The sequence below is a fragment of the Gekko japonicus genome, unplaced genomic scaffold, assembly GCF_001447785.1.
Source record: "Gekko japonicus isolate JY-2015 unplaced genomic scaffold, Gekko_japonicus_V1.1 scaffold112, whole genome shotgun sequence".
Lineage (NCBI taxonomy): Eukaryota > Metazoa > Chordata > Lepidosauria > Squamata > Gekkonidae > Gekko > Gekko japonicus.
Window position 1 is genome coordinate 1437320 of NW_015166422.1, and position 12245 is coordinate 1449564.

Consider the following 12245-nt stretch of genomic DNA (forward strand, 5'->3'; position numbering starts at 1 on the left):
TGCTAGAGAGCCAGCAGGGGGATTTGGGGGTGGTCCAGGAGCAGGCAGCAACATCCCCAATGCAATGATGACACGTGGAAGTGACATCGTGTTGGTGACGGTGCACAGCAATGCTCTGCTTTTGGGGCAAACTCTATGGTTAAAATTGGACTCAAACCACAAAGTTTTGCCCTGATAGGCCAGGCAAGCCTGATCTTGTCAGATCTCAGAAGCAAGGCTCCCTCTAAGCTGTGGAGTCTTGTGGGCAAAAAAATCTACTTTGTGAGCTACCGGCATTAAAATTGTGAGTGAGCGATTTGGCTTCTGCATAAGTCAGTTTGCTCTGGAGTAATCCTTCCTGAGCTACGACAAAAATGGGTGAGCCAAAGGCTAAAAAACTGTGAGCTAGCTCACACTAACTCAGCTTAGAGGGAACATTGTTCAGAAGCTAAGCAGGGTCAATTCTGTCAAGTATTTGGATGGGAGACGTCCTTGAAATACCATCAGGCGAGAGGCTGGCGCAGGCTTTATTCAGCCACCTCTCTGAATATCCTCCACGCTCCCAGTAGGGGTCAATCACCAGAGGTCGCCACAACTTCCAGATGCACAGACATTCACATGCGCTTGTGCACACACACACACACATTAAAATTTTTTTAAAAAACCCCAGAGAGCTTTGCTCAAAAAGCAGAGCATCACCAATGTGATGATGTCACTTCCATGTGATGTCATTGCATTGGGGATCGCTGTTTGGGGGCGGGGCTTCCCCCACTGGCCGGCAGCGGGCCGAAGCCCTGAAAATCAGGGGATCCCCCAGCACGACCAGGGGTCTGGGAATCCTAATTGTACTACAAGAGGAAACCTGCCCATGAACTCATATGCCAGTTCTTGCAACTTGTCACATGAGAAGGGTTAATCTCTGCTCATCCATACAACAAGCATATCACTCTAAAACACTGTTTCCCAAACTGTGGTTGGGACCCAAAAGTGGGTCACGAAGGCTCTGCAATTGGGTCACAGGCCAGCCCTCCCTAATGGCCGTCTCTACCACTGGAAACAGTATCTTCTATGTCATACCTTAGACTCAGTGGTCTCCAGTGTGGTGCCCAATACCTTTTCTGGTTCCTGTCAAGTGTTTTGAGGAAGTGGGTGGGGCCTGGTAGGCTTCTGATTGACTGTGCTGATCTTTTAAAAGGTTGCTTTGGCAGCAGCTGCCACCACAGTCACTGTGTTACTGAAGTTGAGCTGTGGCAATCATTTTGTGGCTGGCTCCACCTGCCGCAGCCATTTTGTGGCAGCCATTTTTTTTTGCTGCGCCCACCATGCCAAATGTGAGAATTCCAAATGTGCCGGCAGGCTTAAAAAGATTGGGGACCATTGCATTAGTTGTTTCTTTGTTTTTTCTTCACTGCGTATACACGTTGATCAAATAGAACATGTCCTGATGGTCACTAGAGTGAGTTTCTTAGAATCTTAGTGGGGATTAGAGGGAGTCATGGAGAAAGAGAGGGTGGTCAGAGGCTGGAATGTAACCCCCATGGGCAAAGGCTGTGCATGTCGGAATGCCACTTGCATTGGGGTTCATAGTGGGGCCCGCCGCACCCTTTGTGCAATGTTAGCTGGTTTCTCAAAAACATCTGGCTAGCATTTGTAGAAAACGGAACACTGAATGAGGTGGATGCCAAGGCCACAGTTTGTTTGGGGGCCCCAAAAGCCTTGAGCCAGCCTTGGATGGGTCACCATACCAAGTAAATTTGGACTGGTGGATCACCATACTGAAAACATTAGGAACCGCTGCTCTAAAGCTCTAACAACCCCAATCCTTGGTTGCTCTTGCCTAGGTTGGGTGATCCAATCTCAACTGTTTGGTTACAGATCTGGACTGACTCAAATCAAGGAAGCCACAGCCTTCAGTTTGCAAGACCTGAGCGAGGTTGGTAAACGATAGCATGTTTTGGAGGTCGTTAATTGATAGGGTGGCCGTAAGTCAGAAGTGACTTGGCGGCACATAACACAGAGACAAGGGAACCTGTGCTTTCTGAGAGCACACAGAGGGATTTGCTTCTCCATTAAACAGGGGAGCCTTTTGAGTCACTTCTTTTTTGCTTCTTCACAGACTGTAAAAACATTTGGCCATTATGGAAAAAAGCAAGCTAGAAGCACACATGACAGCACGTTCCATAAATAGCTTGAGCAACTTTTTTGTTTTGTTTTTTAGAGAAAGACACTTTCTTTGAGCTCTCCCTTGCTGTTCACATTTCATGAAGCAGTCCGAAGAGGACTTCTGGAAAATGGGGCTTGCTTATGAATCACGGCATGAAAACGTGTGGAAGCAAAAAGGATCTCATTTCAGACATTATGTGAAACCCCGGTCCCTAGTCCAGGGGTCAAGTAACTGTGGTTTGGTTATAAAACCAGGATTCAGCTCAGAGATGCTCACTCAAACCCTAGTTTGCCTCAAGAAATGGTGGTTTCAGTGTCTCTGCTCTGAAGCTGGGGTGCACAGTGCCCGGCACTATGTGTAGACAAAAGTGCCATCAAGTCTCAACCAAATTATGGCCACCCATAGGGAGGCCATGGCTCAGGTGTAAAGCACCTGCTTGGGGTGCCATCTCTGACATCTCCAGCTAAAGGGCCAGACAGTAGGTGATGGGGAAGACCTCTGCCTGAGACCCTGGAGAGCCGCTGCCTAAGTAGACAATACTGACTTTGATGGACCGATGGTCTGATTCAGTATAAGACAGCTTCATGAGTGCTCATCCCTGCTAGTGGCTTTCAAGGCAAGCAGAGGTGGTGTGCCATTGCCTTCCTCTGCAAGGTCTTCCTTGGTGGTCTCCCATCCAAGTACCCACTATGCTTAGCTTTCCAAGATCTGCTGAGATCAGATTATACCATGCCGCCTTCCCTCCCCTTCCTGCCACACAACACATACAAATCTTAATAAAGACCAACTGTGATTAACATGTCAAATTCAAAATGTGGTTTCAGATCCCGGTTGACGAACCCCCTCCCTAGCTGTAGTTAATAGAGTGGCTCACATTCTGGTAATCACACTAAGCACGGTTGGTTTAATCAAGTCATGGTTTCAAGAGATGGCTGAATTATACCTCTTTCCACCACTGTCCTGTTTTATGATGTTTCATTTCTAGTGAGCTAATCTCTGCTGCTGAGGATATGCAGACATTTCTTTTGGGAAAAAAATGAATCACATAGAACTTATGCCAACAAAAATTAATATTCTTTTGGTCAACCAGTCATCTGACATCTTCTTAGGACCAATCCAAATAGCTAGTATTTCAGTTCTGTGGGACAGAAGTACAGGCTACAAAGAAGAAAGAGAGGTATCAGGGCATGATGATGGAGTCCCTAGTCCAGGGGTCATTTCCTGCAGGAGTGCACAGGAGCGGAGCTCCAGCAGTAAAGAGCCCAGGGGGTGGGCACATGCAACAAGCCCCACCCCCTGCTCCCAGCAGCCCTCAGTCAGAGCAAGAAGCAGCCAGGTAAATTGCAGAGCTCCCCCCGGTCTCCCAGTCCAAAACAGTCCAGTGGGACCTTTAAGACCAAGTTTTATTCAGGTACAAGCTCTCCCTCCTCTGCGAGGACAGATCTGCACGCCCCTCCCCCCCAATAGCTAGCAATCCAAAACAGTCCAGTGGAGCCTGAGCGGTGGTTGTTGCCTTCTGACACACTTCTGGTGATGTCAGGGGGCGTGGCGTATGCAAATAAGTTATGCTAATGTGTCATGCTAATGAGCTCCTGCACCTCTTTTTCTACGAAACGCCCCCTTCCCTAGTCTGAAGAATCTCAGAGAAGAACAGCAAATACAGCATCTGTACTGGGGACTTCTCTGCCTTGGCTTTCAAACTGCAGTACCTTTTTGGGGAGCATTCACACAACACACCGCCCCCTCTAATGATTCACTTTCCAGGTTTTCCCTGTCCTCAAGACATTCTGTCACAAAACCTGGCATAGGATGATCTTTGTAGAAAAAAAACAAAGCACCTAAAGCAAGTTGTCTGGATGGGTGAGAAGGTGGTCTTTTCAAAGGCCGCACCCACATAAGTGCCAGCATGGTGTAGCGGTCAGAGTGTCAACCTAGGATCTGGGAGACGTGGGTTCGAATCCCCACTCAGCCATGGAAGCTTGATTGGTGACCCTGGCCCTGTCACTCACTCACAGAGTTGTTGTGAGGATAAAATGGAGAAGGGGGAAATGTTGTAAGACACTTTGGGTCCCCACTGGCGAGCAAAGTGCAGTATAAATGTAGTAAATAAATAAAAATAATTTTCCTTCCATGAGATCCTTGAGGCTGCTACTGGAGTGCATTTCGAGGGCTTTTTCAGTCAGTAATAGTTATTGGACCATTATTTCAAACTCTTTAATGAAAGATGGGAATTCAGAGAAACAAGATGACTATGGCAGTAGATTGTTATAACATGATTTCACATTGGTGCAATAGCAATTACTGGTTTTATTTTTATTTGTTTAGTGCAAAAGCAACTACTGACTTTAAAAAGCCTTCTGGTGACAGGGCAAAGAAAAAATGAAGGGGAAATGCCAGCCAAAGGAGGAAAGTGCACACAAAACTCCCCCCCATGGAAGCTTTATTGTCAGTGCAAACACTTCTGCATGTGCCAAGAACAGATGAAACGGAAATGGAGAATCCTTAACGTGTGGACAAAGCCAGAATGCATTAAAAACTTAAAACTGAAAATGGTGACATTGATACAGAACAGGATTTAAGATAACGGATTGAGAAGCCAAAATAAAAAAAAACAGCTACTGAATAATATTTTTGTTGGTCCCAATAAAGAGGCAGTTAAAGACTAAACACTATGGATCAACATCTTTGGCAAGCTGGATAAATTCAGGTTAAAAGCCAGTGCCCTGTCTTTTGAGTTCTTCCAAATGGTTCTCTCAAGGCATCAGAAATCCATCACACTTCCTGGCCTTTCTCTGTCCTTGGCACATGTGGAAGATATTAGATAACCTTTTCTCATGAGGTATCAGATGCAAGAAGATGAGAACGTGTTATTACCCAATACAATCAATGCCACTGGAAACAAACTTAAATGCACAGGTTGATCTAGAACAGAAGGGGAAGGAACACGTCTTCACACACAGGGCACAATTAGTCAGTGAAATTTGCTGCCATGAGATGTGGCAATGGCTATGGGCTTAGGGAAAATAGGTCTATGGACAGCCACGATACCTAAGTGGAACCTCCACATTCAGAGGCAGTTTGCAAGCCAGCCAGTCCAGAATCCTGATGGACATTTTGTCTGATCCCACAAGGCTATCAATACATTCTGTGAAATCCATCATATCTGCAGGTAAATCACAAGCGGGAATTAAGATTGCTGGGGAAAAGATCAACAACCTCAGATATGCAGACGATACCACTCTAATGGCAGAAAGCGAAGAGGACCTAAAGAGCCTCAGGGTCAAAGAGGAGAGGGCAAAAGTGGGCTTGAAGCTCAACATCAAAAAAACTAAGATCATGGCATCCGGCCTCATCACTCCTTGGCAAATAGAAGGGGAAGTCGTGGAAGTAGTGACAGACTTCACGTTCCTGGGATCCCAGATCACCGCAGACTGTGACAGCAGTCATGAAATTAAAAGACGCCTGCTCCTTGGGAGGAAAGCGATGGCGAACCTAAACAGCATGATAAAAAGTAGAGACATCACCCTGCCAACAAAAGTCCACATGGTCAAAGCAATGGTATTCCCAGTAGTCATGTATGGCTGCGAGAGTTGGACTATAAGGAGGGCCGAGTGCCGAAGAATAGATTCTTTTGAACTATGGTGCTGGAGAAGACTCTTGAGAGTCCCTTGGACTGCAAGAAGAACAAATCAGTCAATCCTAAAAGAAATCAACCCTGACTGTTCCCTGGAAGGCCAGATAATGAAACTGAAGCTCCAATACTTTGGCCACCAAATGAGAAGGGAGCACTCACTGGAGAAGACCCTGATGCTGGGAAAGATTGAAGGTCAAAGAAGACGGGGACGGCAAGGGATGAGATGGTTAGACAGTGTCATCGATGCAACGAACATGAAGTTGAGCCAACTTCAGAGGACAGCGGAAGACCGGAAGGCCTAGCGGGAGCTGGTCCATGGGGTCGCAAAGAGTCGGACTCGACTGTGCGACTGAACAACAACAAACCATTAGAACATAAGAACATAAGAAGAGCCCTGCTGGATCAGACCAATAGTCCATCTAGTACAGCATTCTGTCTCACACAGTCTCACACCAATTCCTCTGGATGGCCAACAACAAGGCAAAGAGGCCAAGGCCTTCCCCTGATGATGCCTCCTGGCTCTGGGATTCAGAGGCTTAGTGTCTATGAATGTGGAGGTTTCCATCAGCTAGTAGCCATTAATAGAGTTATCCTCCATGAATCTATCTAATCCCCTTTTAAAGTTTACTCCTGTACATTACGCAGGGATTGCTATAATTCCCTTTTCAATTTACAGCCATAAAGCTGAAATAAGCCCTATTCTCCACCTTAAGTAAGGTTATCACCTATCTGTCTACTATATTTTATCCCACACTTCCTCAAGAAAGCATATAAATGATTCTCTCCTCCTTCATGTTAGCCTTCCCACAACCCTGTAAGGTAGCGTAGGCTGAGAGTGACTAGCCCAAAGTCATCCAGCAAGGCTCATGGCAGAGTGGAGACTGGAACCCATATTTCACAGATCCTAGTCTCACATTTAGCCCCGACCTGGATGGCGCAAGCTAGCCCAATCTCATCAGGTTTCAGAAGCTAAGCAGGCTCGGTCCTCGTTAATATTTGGATGGGAGCAGTGTTCCCTCTAAGCTGAGTTAGTGTGAGCTAGCTTACAGTTTTTCAGCCTCCAGCTCACACATTTTTGTCTTAGCTCAGGAAGAATGGCTCCAGAGCAAACTAATATATGCAGTAGCCAAATCACTCGCTCACAACTTTAATGCCAGTAGCTCACAAAGTAGAATTTTTGTTCATGAGACTCCGTCATGACGCCTCTGAGGATACTCCAGGAGAGCGGGGGGGGGGTCACTGAGGGCTACCATGGGAGTGGAAAGAAGTTGCACTTCCATGCACACACACACACTTCTATGCACTGATCTTTTCCAAAGTATCCAACCCCAGCTATTCAGGGGTAATCAAGTTCTATAGCAGAGCTGATGCTATACAGTAATACTTTACATTTATATTGCATTTTGGATAGTTCAATCAGTTACAAGGATCTTGGAGGGCTGTATGGTGGACCAGTTTTATCCTTCCTTTGTAGCAAATAGGAGGCTAAGAGGCCGTAGCTTACCCAAAGCTAACTCTGTAGCAAAAGTAAGATTCCATCAGGGACCTCCTGAGGTCATGACAGAGGGCAAGATATGAACCAGGGACTTCCTAACTCCCATGGTCACTGAGCTACCTTCCACATGAGCCATGAGAGCACTGAAGAGGGGAAACTATGCCACCACCACCCTAAAAAAATCCATCAAGAGATGATCACTGGCATTAAATTCTTTATGTTCCTGGAAGAGACATAAGATTATCCAGACTGATGTCGGAAAGTGGATTGCATGAAATGACATACAGAGAGAAGAGCAAGATCAAAATCTTGAACCACACCTGCTTTTTAAAGTGGTGCAACTGTGCTTTGCTGCCAACTTGTTTAACATACAGCAGAGCCTCCGGGGCTAGAAAGCTGGGAATGGTTTTCTCCTGGAAAGGGAGATGGTGCCAAAGGATTCCACAAAGAGAAGCAGAGCTCCGGGAAGTATTGTCAGAACATGAGCCCATAGCTTGGTGCTGAACCTAGAGCCTGAGGAATGTCATAGGAGGATTCAGCCTGTGCACGGAATGAAAAGGAGAGGTTGGATTGTGGCAAGCGTCCCAGGTTCAATCCCCAGCATCTCCAGTTAAAAGGACTGGGTTGGAGGTGATACAAAACACCTTGACCTGAGTCCTTGGAGAGCCAAGCCAGTGTGAGTAAACAATACTGATCTTGATAGACCAATGTACTGGCTCAGTATGACTTCATTAAGAGGAGAGGCTATAGCTCAAGGCAGAGCACCTGCTATGCATGCAGAAGGTCCCAGTTTCAATCTCTGGCATCTCCAGTTGAAAGGGTCATATAGTAGACCTTGGAGAACCACTGCAGATCAGCGTGGACAAGACGGACTTTGATACACTGACATTCTCACTCGGTAGAAAGCAGCGCAGGGTGTTCTCGGGGGCCGTGGCTCAGGAGTTAAGCATCTGCTTTGCATGCAGAAGGTCCTGGATTCAATCCCTGGCATCTCTAGTTGATATTACAAAAGACTTTTCCCTCCCCAAGACCTTGGAGAGCTGCTGCTAATCAGTGTAGACAAGACTGCGCTAGATGAATCAACTGTCTGACTAAGTATACGACAACTGGGTACATTCAACACAAGTCTTCTTGATGGCGCCAGCCAAGAGGCTTCAGATTTTCTCTACACACACTCCAAATCTGAGAATAAGGCCCAATTATTTATTATTGGCACAGTGATTCATGCCACCGATTCTCTCCGTTTGCATGACAAAGATGGGGAACGGTCGTTCTTTGTCCCAGACCCTGGACTCTTTTTGGCAAACCCGTGGGAACATTTACTTGCTCGCTTGCTTTGCTAGCAAAGATGGTTAAAGTTTCGGTTCACCGGAAAACTGAATTTCTTCTAAAAGATAAGTGCAAGTTTGTAACCTTAAATTTACCTACTTCACAGCAGTGGTAGCAAAAAAAAACCCAGAGCAAATTTCATTAAATCAGAGATGCAGCATGTTGTTATGGTGACCATTTTCAGCTTTAGGTCAATTTTAGCTATGTACATTTTCATCCACTGCAGTATGATGTGTTTCAGAGCACACGTGCATGTTTTCTTAGGTACAAAATGATGTGTGTCCCTTTTGGTTAACAAAACCCAGAATTCATTCATTTTAGGTAAATGGCTTATTCAGTACCTTTTATTAGCCTTCTTTGCTCATGACATTCTGGTCAAATTCCAGCAATTTAGCCATTTTTACCCCTGCCTTCTTCCAAGGAGCGAAGAGCATCCTGCCTTCTACACCACCACCACCACCCATTTTGTCCTCAGAACACCCCTGCGAGGTAGGTTAGGCTGATAGTGTGTGACTGATTCAAGAACACTCAGTGAGCATCTGTGACAGAGTGGAGATCTGAAGCTGGGTCTCCCAGATTATAGTCTAATTCTATAACCCCTGTCATCTTTCTTTACTGGGAACATTTAAAAATATATATAAGCCAGTAGTATAACAACTAAAACACAAAAGATTCCTCTCCCAGAATTTGGGGACCATTTTGGGTGGAATTCACTGCCAGAGGATATGGTGATGGCCATAGGGTTGCCATCCCCCCCCAGTGGGGCCAGGGGATCCCCCAATTTTGGGGGCTCCAATCCACTGCTGGCCAGCTGGGGGAGCCCCACCCCCAAACAGCAGCATCCCACGGGGACACTGCTGATGCAATGATGTCACCTGTAGTGATGTTATACTGGGACCGACACAAAGCAGCACTCTAGCATTCGAGGGGGGGGGAACTCCATGGTTACCAAATGCTAGAGCGTCACTGTGTGATGGCCCTAGCGCAATGACATCACTACTGGTGATGTAATTGCACTACGCATGCAAAGTGCACATGGCAGAAGACTCCTGGCGAGGAGCCAGGAGTCCCCCGCCAAACAAAAGGTGAGGCCTGGCAACCCTAGATGGCTACAAGCACAGACAGCTTTAAAGGGGGATTAGACAGATTTGTGGAGGAGAGGTCTATCAGTGGTCCTTTCCGCACTTGGATCTCATCCCTGGTTTTATCAGAGTTCAACCTGCGGCACAATACCTTGCATTTATCCCTGGTTATAACAGCATCCCCTTTATCCCGGGACAAGTGTGGGGCGAAACCAGGGTGACCTCAATGTAATGTGGAACCAAAAAATACCCCAAGATAAATACAGGGGTGAACTCGAGTGCAGTGTAGAATGTAAATTCGGGGACAGGGTTGAACCAGGATTTAAAGTTTAGTGCGGAATCACCCAGTGGCTACTAGTGACTAAAGGGAATCTCCACATTCACATGCGGAAAATCTCTGACTACCAGTGCCAGGCGGCAACACCAGAGGAAGGCCTTAGCTTCTATACTCTGTTCTTGGAATGGGTTGGCCACTGTGTGAGACAGGATGCTGTCCAGTAGGGCTCTTCTTATGTCCTTAGGGCTCTACTTATGGGTTTCAGGAAGTGAAGGAGCAGGAAGGGAGAGAAAGAAAGCAGCCCTGGCAAGCCAAAACTTTGTATGAAAAGACCTGGCCCCTGAACTCCAGAAGCCTGGTCTATCCCCATAGAAATAACAGACCTTTAAACTTGAAAGGGCACACACGATGTCAAACATGTGGGGGGGGGGGGGGGGTACTCTAACTAATAGATGGTAGACCTCGTCTCCAGTACTCAGAGACCAAGATTACCTCCCACTGAAAATAATGTCTCCTCAAAATGTAAAGGCACGTTATTTTCAGTGGGAGGTAGACCTGGTCTCAAGGGACCAGGTGTACCACCCATTATTTACAGCATTCCCCCTCCAAACTGTTTTGCAGCATATGTACCCTTCAAATTTTAGAAGTTTGCTATTTTCTGTGAGAGTAGTAGGGGCCTCTGCAATTTGGAAGCCGGGTCTTCCCACAGAAAATAACGGTCCTTCAATATTCAAAGGACACATGGGTCACCTAACACCCATTTGCCAGGAATGCTCCTTTTCCTCCCCCCCCCCCCCCCCCCCGCCAGTTGCCAGGCTTGACCTCATGACCTTCTCTTTTTAAAAAAAAATCCAGAACCTGAAAAAAAGAATCTGAAATGAAATCCAAAACTAGTAACAGCACTCCCCAAAATCTGGGATAACAAAAAGCATGTCTTCCTTCAAATACCAAAATGAAATTAATATATGAAGTGCACACCCCCTTCTTGTCCATGTTACCTAGCCATTCCTGACATGGTGCCCAATAGTGTACCCTCATATGATTCTTGGCATCCACAACCTTCTTCCTAAAAGCAAAGAGCAAATCCTGGCTTTCTTCCACCTCACAGGAGCAGGAAATGCTTCAGAAGAACTCGGAGGCATCACTTTTGGGTCTACAGGGGGCGCCCCCTTTAGGAAGAGCTGCCTCTATCCTAAGAGGACACTTGACTTAAAACATCCCAACAGGTTGTGATAGCCCTCCGTGGCAGCCATTTTGTGGTGGTGTCCCTCTGCTCCCTCTCAAACATCCCCAAGCAGCCACAGCACAACGCCACACTGTTCTAAGCATGACATCACACTGGCGCTTAGTGTACAAACCTAAACAGACCTTCTAAGCCCATGGACATCTATAGGATCAGAAAGGAGGAGAAGGTGGAGGAGATTGGATTTATACCCTGCTCTTCACTACCCGAAGAAGTCTCAGAGTGGCCTTTCCCTTCCCCTCCCCAAAACAGACACCCTGTGAGGTAGGTGGGGCTGAGAGAGCCCTTCAAGAACTGCTCTTGAGAGAACAGCTCTGAGAGAACTTGTGACTGACCCAAGGTCACACCAGCAGCTGCATATGGAGGCGTCTGAAATCAAACCCGGTTCTCCCAGACGAGAGTCCGCGCTCTTAACCACTACACCAAACTGGTGTATAAGTCAGCTTAGTTTTTCTCTGTCAATGTGGTCCTTTGCCATCCATCAAAGCGAGAACTATACATTTAATCAAGGAGTGCTAGCCCGGAAGATCACAAAGCCTTGCAGTTTGGAACTCGAAGAATCCCCTAGAATCTTAACAGCCCCGACAATTGACAGATTTGCAAGATTATTTTTCAGATAGTATCTGGTTGCTGTTACTACTACCACTGCCTGCAACATTCAATCCCTCCAGCCCCTGTTTCTTCTTCAGAAGCAGGAGTATCGCTTTGGCTTCCAGGCTGCTGGTCACAAGAGTTTCTGTGATGTATAATTGATCAGTCTCTGACAGAATCAGAGATTCTTTTTTGTGCCCCCATGAGTGTGAACTCTTGATTGTTCTGGGGTACTGGAGAGAAAGGGGAATCACACACACACCTGGAGAAAACAGTACCTCTTCAAGGCACTGCAGAACCCCTGCTGTAAGGCAGGATGGTCACTCTGGGCATCAAAACAACAGATGGAACCACAGGCAGCTCTCTCTCTCTCTCTCTCTCTCTCTCTCTCTCTCTCTCTCTCTCTCTCTCTCTCTGTGTGTGTGTGTGTGTTTGTGTGTCTGCGCCTGTC